Source organism: Lithobates pipiens, unplaced genomic scaffold, assembly GCF_037356315.1.
Source record: "Lithobates pipiens isolate NorthernLeopardFrog02 unplaced genomic scaffold, aLitPip1_a1.2 Scaffold_18, whole genome shotgun sequence".
NCBI lineage: Eukaryota > Metazoa > Chordata > Amphibia > Anura > Ranidae > Lithobates > Lithobates pipiens.
The window spans coordinates 619,783,432-619,796,288 of record NW_027507758.1 but is presented as its reverse complement, the minus strand read 5'-3'; the positions used below and the strand labels follow the sequence as shown (position 1 = coordinate 619,796,288).

The 12,857-nt window shown below is 43.7% G+C and overlaps 1 protein-coding gene across 1 annotated transcript in view; it reads right to left on the bottom strand.

The window, feature by feature from the left end:
* The window catches only part of LOC143989513 (uncharacterized), a 283,774-nt gene extending 279,103 nt beyond the window's left edge, over positions 1–4,671 (bottom strand). The window contains exon 1 of the mRNA XM_077489650.1: positions 4,609–4,671. The gene's annotated coding sequence lies outside the window, so the exon portion shown is untranslated. The remainder of the gene's footprint in view (positions 1–4,608) is intronic.
* Between the last annotated feature and the right edge of the window lie 8,186 nt (positions 4,672–12,857).

The window sequence follows — 12,857 nt, the reverse complement described above, 5'->3', positions numbered from 1 at the left end:
ACCCTGCAATACCCAGCCATAGACACCCCCCCCCCCTCCCGCCGCCCTCCGGTGCTTCTACCGACTCGCCAATACGATCAAATCCAGAATCTTTTTATTTTTATTTTTTTCAGGCTTCCCAGCTTAGAGGTGAGATGCGGGGTCTTATTGACCCCACATCTCACTGTAAAGAGGACCTGTCATGCCATATTCCTATTACAAGGGATGTTTACATTCCTTGTAATAGGAATAAAAGTGATCAAAAAATTAATTTTTGGGGAAAAAAATGTCAAACTAAAATAAATAAAGTAAAATGAACAATAACATTTTTTTTTTTTTTTTAAAGCGCCCCTGTCCCCATGTGCTCGTATGCAGAAGCGAACGCATACGTAAGTCCCGCCCACATATGAAAACGGTGTTCAAACCACACATGTGAGGTATCGCTGCGTACGTTGGAGCGAGAGCAATAATTCTAGCCCTAGACCTCCTCTGTAACTCAAAACATGTAACCAGTAAAAAAAAAATTAAATCGTCGCCTATGGGGATTTTTAAGTAGCGACGTTTGGCGCCATTCCACGAGCCTGTGCAATTTTGAAGAGTGACATATTAGGTATCGATTTACTCGGTGTAACTTCATCTTTCACATTATGCAAAAATTGGGCTAACTTTACTGTGTTTTTTTTTTTTTTTTTAAGCACAAAACAGTTTTTTTTCCAAAAAAAAGCATTCGAAAAATTGCTGCGCAAATACCGTGCGAGATAAAAAGTTGCAACGACCACCATTGTATTCTCCAGGGTGTTTGCTAAAAAAACATATATAATGTTTTGGGATTCGATGTAATTTTCTAGCAAATAAATGATGATTTTTACATGTAGGAGAGAAATGTCAGAATTGTCCTGGGTGCTCCAGAATGCCTGATGGTGCTCCCTGCACGTTGGGCCTCTGTATGTGGCCACGCTGTGTAAAAGTCTCACACATGTGGTATCGCCATACACGGGAGTAATAGCAGAATGTGTTTTGGGGTGTAATTTGTGGTATGCATATGCTGTGTGTGGGAAATAAACTGATAATATGACAATTTTGTGAAAAAAAAAAAAAAAAAAGTAAAAAAAAATCTTGATATTGCAAAGAATTGTGGGAAAAAATGACAACTTCAAAAAACTCATCATGCCTCTTACTAAATACCTTGGAATGTCTTCTTTCCAAAAAGGGGTCATTTGGGGGGTATTTGTACTTTTCTGGCATGTTAGGGTCTCAAGAATTGAAATAGGCCCGTCAGTACTTCAGGTGTGATCAATTTTCAGATATTGGCACCATAGCTTGTGGACTCTATAACTTTCACAAAGACCAAATAATATCCACCAATTTGTACTTATTTTTACCAAAGATATGTAGTAGTATAAATTTTGGCCAAAATTTATGAAGAAAAAATTACTAATCTGCTAAATTTTCTAACAGAAACAAATAAAAATTCATTTTTTTACAGAATTTTCTGTATTTTTTCTTTTATAGCACAAAAAATAAAAAACCCAGCGGTGATTAAATACCACCAAAAGAAAGCTCCATTTGTGTGAAAAAAAGGACAAAAATTTCATATAGGTCCAGTGTTGCATGACTGAGTAATTGTCATTCAAAATGTGAGAGCACCGAAAGCTGAAAATTGGTCTGGTTATTAAGGGTGTTTAAGTGCCCAGTGGTCAAGTGGTTAAACAGGAACACAGGAGATCGTTTCTTGCGATGTTGACCAAGGCGAGGGCAGAGATCCACTGGGCTGAATGGCATAAGTAGGCCGGACCTATGAGCAGGATATCATAAAACGCTGAGTAACTGTGGAGAGAGATAGGAGCTGTCAATTAGCTGACAGCTGAGCGGCCAGCTCAGAGAAGGAAGGGTTGAGCCCAGCCCTGACAGTGTCCCCTCTTTAATGACCCCTCCCCCCTGGAGGACCACCAGGCTTGAGGGGAAAACATCAAATACCCTTTTAAACAAATCCACAAACTCAGGGTAGCTCAAGACAACAGGTTTTTGCATCTCCCATAGAGGGTTTGCCCAGGCCAAGGCCCCTTTAGAAAGCAAAAGATATCACGAAATCTACTTTGTTTCTGTCCATGGGAAACGCCTGGGGCAGCATCTCAAAATATATCTCAACCTGATTGAGAAACCCTCTGCATTGGATCGCCCCCAAATCTCTGGGGAAGCTGAGCGGAACCAGACATACCTCTTATAGAGGTAATACTTGAGGCGAGTGCCTGCACAGAGACTGGAGCAGCAGTAGGGACGGCCTGCAGCATAGGTTGTACCGAGGCGGCCACAGTGGAAGATTCCAGGTGAGCCGTGTGACTCAGGAGCGTTTGTAAAACCATGGTAAATAGAGGTCGACCGATATATCAGCCGGCCGATATTTGCCGTTTTTTAAATAATCGGCATCGGCCGATTCTGCTGATAAAAAGCCGATTCTACAGCGGGACTTTGAAATGAGTTCTGTAAGAAGTCAGTGTGAGTTGTCTGAGTCGTCATAGCAACACTTTCCTCCTCTCTGGGCAGACTGCCAAGAAAAGAACTAAATGATACAATGTTTACACTGAATGAATGAAGTCATCTCTGTGTAGAAGTTCTCAGTTTAACCATTTAAATACTTTTCTTACACTTGTTGCTTACAAGTAAAAATCCTGTATTTTCTGCCAGAAAATCACTTAGACCCCCAAAAATTATATATATTTTTTTTTAGCAGAGATCCTAGGGAATAAAATAGCGGTTGTTGCAATATTTTATGTCACACGGCATTTGCACAGAGGTCTTTCAAATGCATTTTTTTGGGAAAAAAATACACCATTTAAAAAATAAAAATAAAATAAAAACAGTAAAGTTAGTCCATTTTTTTTTTTTTTTTGTCCAAAAGTTTTGACTACCCGTTTTTATTTAATATATAGGTTTTTTTTTTTTTTTTATCTAGATCATACATACAAGTAAACTGATTGGAGGTTTGTTTTGTTTAATAAATGTTTAAGTGTAAGAAATTTTCTGTATCACTAATGAAGGCTGCTTTCGCACTGGAGCGGGCAGGCGTTGATGGTAAAACGCAAGTTTTAGCGGCGCTTTACCATCATTTTAGCGGTGCCATTTGGCTGCTAGTGGGGCACATATAACCCAGCTAGCGGCCAAGGAAGAGGTTAAATGCGCCCATGAAGCACCGCTTCGGCAGTGGTGCCCATTCATATCAATGGGCAGGAGTGGTGGAGGAGCGGTATACACCACTCCAAACGTGCTGCTTGGAGGACTTTTTTTTTAAGATCCTGCCAGCGCATCACCTCAGTGTGAAAGCACTCTGTCTTTCACACAGACTGCAGGGGAGCCATTTTGCAGGCACTTTACAGGCGCTATTTTTAGCCCAAAAGCGCCTTAAAAAAACGCCCCAGTGGGAAAGGTGTGTTAGATCAAGGGGGATTAAAAATAAATAAATAAAATAAAATAAAATCGGCCTAACATATCGGCCCAAAAAAAAATCGGCATTATATATCGGCTATCGGCCACCATGATTTCTAAATATCGGCATCGGCATCGGCCAGAGAAAAACCCATATCGGTCGACCTCTAATGGTAAACTGATCCATACGGTGATCCAATTCATCCAATCTAGAAAAATTATCACCAACAAGTGGACTGACTGCATCTTCTGAATTCATGGCCTTCGCCTACTGTCAGAAACCATGAAATCAGACCGAGACAGAAGTACAGTTATATCACATTTGTTTAATAATAAACGTAAAAAGAACAAACGTAGAGAAAATATAGCCAAAGTTCAGCACCAGAACAGATAGTCAGCCAAGCCAAAAGTCAGGGATCAACATAGAGCAAGCAGGACCTGGAGCCAGTAGGGATGTCAGCAAAGAAAGTCTTTAAACAGGAACGCAGGAGATAGTTTCTTGTGCTGTTGACCAAGGCCAGAGATCCACTGGGCTGAATGGCTTAATTAGGCAAGACTGACAAGCAGGATATCATCAACAGCTGAGTAACTGTGGAGAGATAGGAGCTGGTAATTAGCCGACAGCTGAGCGGCCAGCTCTGAGAAGGAAGGGCTGAGTCCAGCCCTGACAAAGAGCAAGATTTCCCACCACACTTCCCCTATGGGATCAGGCATGTCCTGTCACCAATCCAACACTGCAGCTACTTTTTAGCACCTATTATTGGTGGAGAGTGCAAAACTTATTCGCTACCCTGTTTCCCCCAAAATAAGACCTAATGTGATTGTCGGTAATGGCTGCACTATAAGCCCTACCCCCCCAAATAAGCCCTACCCTGTTTCCCCCGAAAATAAGCCCTACCTTGAAAATAAAACCTGCAAGGACTTTAACTAGGGCTTATTTGGGGGGTAGGGCATATATTTCAGCCATCACCGACAATCACGCTAGGTCTTATTTTCAGGGAAACGGTATCATCAAATCTGAATCTCATCCGTCGTTACAAAAAATTGTCCTATCCACATAAGTGGGAAAGTGTTTTGCCCCTGAAGGGGTTAATCTATATATGTGTGTGTCATCATCTGCTGAAGACGTCACAGTGACTATGGAGGAAGAGGACGGACATGACGACGGGGGGGGGGGGGGGAGAATAGAAAATAAGATATTATTACCTCCTCTTCTGCCACCTCCAGCAATGTCTCCTCTCTACTTCCTCCCAAGTCACCTCTCACCTAGAAATTCCTCTCTGAACCTGACATCACTTCCTCTGACATCACTTCCTGTCTTCCATAGAGAACTCCTTATCTTCCTTATAGAGACTATAAGTCAGATCACCACCATGTGAAGCTCAGAGGAACTGCAGCTTCGAGAAACATCTCATAGTGTGAACACATGGCCTTGTGCTGTGTGTGTGTATGTACTGTATAGCCTTATAGATGCAAAATAAACAGCTCTTTTAACCACTTGAGCTCTGGAAGATTTTACCCCCTTCATGCCCAGGGCATTTTTCCCTATTCTGCACTGAGCTACTTTAACTGGTAATTGCGCTGTCATGTAACACGGTACCCAAACAAAATGTAATTTTTTTTTCACAAAAACAGAGCTTTCTTTTGATGGTATTTGAGAACCACTGGGTTTTTTATTTTTTGCAACATAAATGAAAAAAGACTAAAAATGTTAAAAAAAATTATATTGGATTAGGGACCCATCCAAAATCTCACAGAATTAAATAGAGTGGGTAGTGCCCTTAAGGACATGCACCAATGCCAAATAGTTTTTTTATTTTTATTTTTTTATTTTTTACAAAATACTGTTTAGAGGGAATGTTTTTTTTTCCTAAGACGTAACAGCTCTCTCACCCAGAGCAACCCCTTTTGCCGCGTATACACAACCGGACAATTCAATCGTGTGTGGGCTTCATCGGACCTTTGCTGTCTAAAAATCAGACGGACTTTAGATTTAAAACATGTTTCGAATCTTTCCGACGGACTCGAGTCCGCTCGAAAAATCAGTTTGTCTGTATGCTAGTCCGACGGATGAAAACCGCCACTAGGGCAGCTATTGGCTACTGGCTATGAACTTCCTTATTCTAGTCTGGTCGTACGTCATCACGGTCGAATCCGTTGGACTTTGGTGTGATTGTGTGTGGCCAAGTCTGTTCGTTCGGAAAGTCAGTCGGAACTCTGCTAGAAAGTCAGTCGGGAAGACCGTCAGACCTAGTCTACTGGAAAGTTTGGTCGTGTGTACACGGCATAAGACATCTTCCTCTGCTATTCCTACCTTTTACCATCCACTTCTCAGTACTGTCACTGCTTCCCCACCAGCAACACAATTTGGTCATAATGCAATGATAAGATACACACAAGCCAGTTATCGACTCTCCTCTCCTTCCGCTGTCAGGATGAAGAAAGGAGAGTCGACCGGCATTGTGATCAGCTGTCATTGGACACAGCTGATCATAAGGTAAAGGGATTGGCCCTTTACCCCGATCTGTGATCAGCTGCATCCTAAGAACGCAGCGATCACAGAGTGCGCTGTCTGCACACCATAGGGGCACGTGGGCAGCACGATAACAGGAGGACATCCATCGATGCCCTCTCAGCAAAGTAAGCCCACTCTGTAGCTGTCTTTTGGCTATAGTGCGGGCGGGAAGAGGTTAAGGTATATACTGTTCTTTGAAGAGAACGTTCTTGGCAATTACTGCCTGTGGCTCCAGCCTGGACCTATCCCAAGAGGTTGCACACTGATGCTAGATCAAAAAAGGACAGAGGGAGCCAGTAATCGGAGGAGAAAAAAACCCCTCAATGGAGCGCAGTCCTCTCTGCTACCTCCTCATCTGTCTCCCTTCCCTGCTGTGTGTGAGGAAGGATGCAACTATGACTTAATAACAGTTCACAGTCCCTGAAGGCTCTGTTGTGATGTGGTGTCCATTAGAATTGGGCAGCCATGCCCCAAATTATTGGGGCGTTCGACCCCCCGAACTACCACAATGTACTGCGCCACCGTACAGTATATTGAAAGCCCTGATTAGCTGAAGCAAAGAAAGCTTTGCCCAATCAGGGCACAGAGCACTGTCAGAGCCATGATTGGACGCTGTCATGATGACTCAATCCAATCGTGGATCATTGCTCTTAGTCCTGTCCCACACAGGTAGAAGTATTCTTTAAAAAGTGGCCAATTTTAGTGTGATATCGGCGTAGAGAGAGATAGAACAGGGCTCTGTTTAGTGCTACTAGACAGTGTGCTATGGTGTGCTATTCTGATTCTATTGTCAGTGTAGAATATCCATTTAGTGTGAATCTAGGGATAGTTAGTCAGTGTGAGTGTAGTGTGACCACCATTCATCTTTACATTAGTGTTAATCTAGGGATAGTTCAATCAGTGTGAGTGTAGTGACCATTTAACGCAGTTTATATAAGTGCCTTACTGTAGTTTAACAGTGTATATTTCAGTCCATTACGTGCCATTTAACGCAGTATATTTCTGTGCGTTAGTGCACGTTTAACGCTGTATATTTCAGTGCATTACTGCAAGGTTACCGCCGTATATTTTGGTGTGTCATGTGTCATTTAAAGCCGTATATTTCTATGCTATACTGCAAGTTTAATGCTGTATATTTCAGTGCGTTACCTTCCATTTAACGCAATATAGTTCAATGTGTTACTGCAAGTTTAATGCTGTATATTCCAGTGCGTTACATGCCATTTAACGCAGTAAATTTCTGTGTGTTAGTGCACGCTTAGCATAGTATATTTCAGTGCGTTACTGTGAGTTTAACACCGTATATTTCAGTGCGTTACATGTCATTTAATGCTGTATATTTCCGTGCATTACTGCAAGTTTAACGCCGCATATTTCAGTGTGTTACCCACCATTAAGCGCAGTATAGTTAAGTGCGTTACTGCAAGTTTAGCAGCGTATATTTCTTCAGTGCATTACATGCCATTTATTTAAGTATATTTCTGTGTGTTACCTTATGCTTAACGGCAAATATTTCAGTGCATTACTGCAAGTTTAACGCCGTATATTTCAGTGCGTTATGTGCTATTTAACGAAGTACATTTCTGTTTATTAGTGCATGTTTAATGCAGTATATTTCTGTGCGTTACTGTAATTTCAACGCCATATATTTCAGTGTGTTACCTTCCGTTTAATGCAGTATAGTTCAGTGCTTTACTGCAAGTTTAACGCCATATTTTTCAGTGCGTTACTATCCGTTTAACGCAGTATACAGTAGTTTAGTGCATTACTGCGTGTTTAACGCAGTATATTTCTGTGCGTTACTGCGCAATTGACGCAGTATATTGCAGTGCTTTAGTGCAGTTTTACTGCTGTATATTATAGTGTATCAGTGGAATGTGTCTGTGTAGTGAGTACTCAAGTTAAAGTGCACAAAACACCACTTTCTATTGTTCAAACTGCATCCCCATACACATTTCCACATCTTTATTACATTTTGTTATTAAAGTGGTGTTGCCACCAAAAAATTAAAACTGCTTAAAATTCGTAAAAAAAATAAAAAAAAAATAATTGGCAAAAAAAAAATTTTTTACTCACCTCTAAATACCGGTTGCTAGGGGGTCCCTCGTAATCTGCCTTCCTCATTGCCCGGGCTGGTGACATCACTTCCCCTCGCGCCGCACATTCACCTGGGACCTGTCATGTGTCCCAGGTGACTGTACGGCGTATCACGGCGCCCTGCGCCGCTCGCGCATGCGCAGTGGGTGCCCGGCTGTGAAGCCACAGCCGGGTGCCCACAGTATGCATGACGGCGCCGCGAGCAGAGCAGGGAGCGAGGGGGGGGCTTCGTTCCCCCGCATCGCTGGACCCTGGGGCAGGTAAGTGTCCGATTATTAAAAGCCAGCAGCTGCAGTATTTGTAGCTGCTGACTTTTAATTTTTTTTTTTTAGGGGGTACCCCACTTTAAGCACCCCCCCATCATGTCTGGGACAACAACAAGGAGAGGCAAACGTTGCCATGGCACTGTGAGAGGGTCAGCAGCGTACGTGTCCACAGGCAAAGGTGGACATGGTCAGTCCTCAGGCAGGGCATCGTTTCCTGTGATGTTGCCCATGCTATCCAGCCACAGCATGCAGAGGAGGTGGTGGACTGGCTTACTAAACCATCCTCATCTTCCTCATCCACCGTCAACCAAGCAGAGACTAGTGCACAGTCCACTGCTGATACCAGAGTGGCAAAACCTGCCTCCATGTCCACAGCTATTCCTGCCATAGCCCCAGCGTCAGGCATGGAAAAGTCAGCTGAGTTATTTGATGATGCACAGCCATTACTTGATTCAGATATTGGTTCTGAGGTTGAGGAAGGCAGGAACATGAGCCTACAGAGAGGGGAGAACACTGTTACACAAATTGGCATCCATGTTCCCCCAGCCACAGCATATTGCCAAGTTGTCTCCAGTAGAAATGAGGATGGAAGAGATGAAGATGATGAGGTCACTGACGCGACTTGGGTGCCAGATAGAGCAGAGCAGTAAAGTAAGGGTGAGGCACAACCCCAACAAGGCAGCCATCATGGAAGAGTAGACAGCAGCAACCCTATTACATCACATTGTGGAACTTTTATCTCCTGGTCCACTTCCCACAGCTCATCTGTGTGGGCCTTTTGTAGCAAATGTGCAGCTGATCGCTACAATGTGCAAACTTTGTCTAAAGCACATCCAGAGTGGCAAAAATACCAGCCGTTTGGGTACCACATGCTTGACAATGCATTTAACCGCCCATTACTAAGCCCATTGGCAAGAGCACCTGAAAGCCACACAAAATGGGAGCAAATCTGTGCCTGCTCCTTACTCACCTCAGTCTGTCCCCGCTATACTTCATGACCTCTCAGCAGCCTCCACTGATGATGGATGAGGGTATAGCACAGGGTGTCCGAGGTCTATGCAGCACATCTGCCAGCAGCACACCACCAGCCATAGACTATAGCCTTCAAATTTCTCTGCCCCATCTGCTGCAGCTGAAAAAAAAATACAGTCACTGCCACCCACATGCCCAGCATCTAAATGCAAGCTTGTCAAAGCTGCTGGCTCTACAACTTCTGCCTTTCCATCTGGTGTATTCTGCCCCATCCTGTGAATTTGCAGAATGTGCTGAAATTCAGCGGGAATTCCACCTACCTGTAAACCGTCTGATTTGTGACATGCCCACCAGGTGGAACTTGACTTTGGCAATGCTGCAGCGGCTGCACATGCAGCAGAGGGCCGTCAACAAGTACCTGTGTGAGCATGGCACAATGACAGGCTCAGGCCGGCTCGGCTTTTTTTTCCCCACACCAATAGCTGCCCATAAAGGATGCATGCACTTTACTGTCGCCATTTGAGGAGGCCACAAGGATGGTGAGCTATTACAATGGATGCATCAGTGACACAATCACTGTTATGTTCCTGCTGGAGGCAGACTCTGTGTGGCATTATGGACAGGGCACTTGAGGCAGAGGAGCGTGAGGAAGAGGAGGACTTCCTTTACTCTCAAGGTCCACTTTATGCAGACATCATTGTTCCTATGCCACAGAACACACAAGAGGAGAGGGAGGTGGAGTACCTCTATAAGGTTATGGTCTGACATTTGTCGAAATGAATCAGTCCTGGATTACCAGCAGCTATGAAGCCCCTGATGCCAATGTCCCTGATTAAGTGTTTTTGGGATGTGGAATCTCTGCAGGATTCTTGCCAATTCTTGCTTTCATCAAGAGCACCTCTATAGGGTTACAGAGTGAAGACGTCACCGACACCCAAAGACCAAATTTTCCGCACCTCTTACTTCTATCCAAAGTCTGTGGAAGAGACACCTGAATTTATCCAAAAAATCTCTAATCTTGTTCCCAGTGCACTACATTGTGGCCTCATCATACAAACTGGCTCCGCAGCTTCCAGGGAAAATGTCTTGACCTATTCATGTAACCAGTTTCCTATCCACGTACATACAATTTCATCAACTCCAATAGACCTTATTTTATAGATTAAACATTTATTAGGAATAAAAACTAGATATACTCTGTCAACGGGACTTCCACCATCTAATTTCTTACTTACATCACAATTATTAAGTGATTTCTACACTTCAATGATAATTCCCATGCCCTCCCCAAAATCATCCTAAATACAACACTTTATAAAACGAGGCCACTTATCTCCAGCAAACTGTAGCTTGTGGTACAGTTGGACCAAATTGGAAGGGCTTCCTACATAACATTCGTTATGTTAGGATGCAGAGATTCTGATGGACCCACCTCTCCCAACCCAAACACAATAAGTAGGAATCATCTTATGTTACTGTAGCACTAACCCCCGAAGGAGCTTCTGGTTATTTTTGGGCTTACCGTTACCTTCCGTTCTCCTTGGTTGCACATCTAGGGGATGTCCCGTGGTAGATGACCCAGTAACTTGAGACTGACAATAGATCCACTTGAATGGATTTTATTTGCAAAACTCAAACCATTGAATAGTCTTTCAACTTGGGATCAGAGGGTTGGAAAGGAAGTTCAGGTACTCTTATGCCACGTACACACGACTGGATTTTTTGACAGCAAAGGTCCGACGGAAGGAGTCCGTTGGACAATTCGATCGTATGTGGGCTCCATCGGACCTTTGCTTGCCAAAAATCTGGCAGACTTTAGAAATAGAACATGTTTTAAATTTTCCCACCGGAACTCTGCTGGACCGAGAAATCCGTTTGTGTGTATGCTAGTCCGATGGACAAAAACCGAGGGCAGCTATTAGCTACTGGCTATGAACTTCCTTATTCTAGTCTGGTCATACGTCATCACGTTAGAATCCATCGGACTTTGGTGTGATTGTGTGTGGCCAAGTCCGTTCATTCGGAAAGTCTGTCGGAAAGACTGTCGGACCTAGTCCCTCGAAAAGTCCGGTCGTGTGTACGCGGCATTAGTGTCAAAGTAAAAAAAAACGTTGAAGAATTAGCTTACTATGACTGCATCCAGAGAATAGCCATTCACAGCTGGATGGTCACCCAGGTTGGACAGTCCCTCTCTCACAAGGCCTAGCAGCCAACAAGGTGCTTACTCAGGAACAAGTCTCTGCCACAGACGTTGTTTCAGAACATACAAAATAATGTCTCTGCCACAGACGTTGTTGCAGAACACGTAGGAAACTAAACTTGAAACACTTGTAGGATACCTGGATCTTTCAGCCAGCTTGGTGATATCCACAAGACCAGATTCTCTCGGTTACTTCAGCCCTTCCAGGCTCTTGCTAAGAAAACCAACCCGTACGTGTTGTTCTTCTAAAGAGTCCTCCCCTGGAATGCTTGAAGTACAATGGGTCTCTCCCGAACCGGAGACGGCACCCAACCACCTCAGAATCCTCCTTTAGTTTAGGCATTACAGTCGGGTGGATCCGCACCCCAGGCCGTAGCCTTCCTGGGGGCTGGTCAGGAGGACCAGGACCATCAAGTCAGCACATCATACTGGACCGGAACCCCGAACCACGTGACGTGCGCATCTTAAATACCCTCTCCCAGAGGGCACAGCGAGAGGGCCACTCCCACTGACCTGGCTCCGAAAGAAGAGTAATTTAAGCACCTGACCAGACCATAGTTCCACGCCTGCCAGAAGAGGCAGTGCCCCCTGTGGCCGGGCTGAATATTTCACAGTCCAATCAGACTGATGCTGAAGTCCAATTTAGACAAATATACCCAAACCAAACTGCAGTTTAGGCAACTTTAATTTTAGAAAAACGCATAGCGTGTGCTCTTCAAGAGCCGCCGTTACATTACTTTTATACCCTATTGTGTTTAATGCAATATGTAGTGCATTTTTTATAATAATGAAAAATGTTAATGCAAAATAAAAACAAAATGGATCAGAATCAATTTGGATCGCTAGCAGGTGTGTACTGACAACTCATGGGGCCCCTGGGTAATAGAAGATCACGGGGCCCGTTTCCCTGCCCACACTCAAACATAACAGAAAATGTCACTCTACACACACAAGGTTACATTGTATAATCAATGCATTGATCCCTTTTATTCAATGGGGGTTATTTACTAAAGGAAAATCCACTTTGCACTGCGAGTACACTTGGAAGTAAAGTCGCTGTAGACATGCAAGGAAAATAAAAAACAGCATTTTAGCTTGCACATAATTGGATGATAAAATCAGCAGAGCTTCCCCTCATTTCAGATCTACCCCTTAGATTTAGAGCGACTGCACTTCCAAGTGCACTTGCAGTGCAAAGTGGATTTGACTTTTATAAATAACCCCCAATGTCTCTACTATTCCCCATTGCTTTAGGACACATTCACATGGGTGACCAGGGGGAGTAAAATCAGGCAGTTGGGCTGTGGTTTTAAGGCCCCCCCCCCCAACCACTTACCTAAAGAAGGGTATGCAGCCACTCATGGCTGTACACATAGCACAGCACATATTACACTGCATAATACTG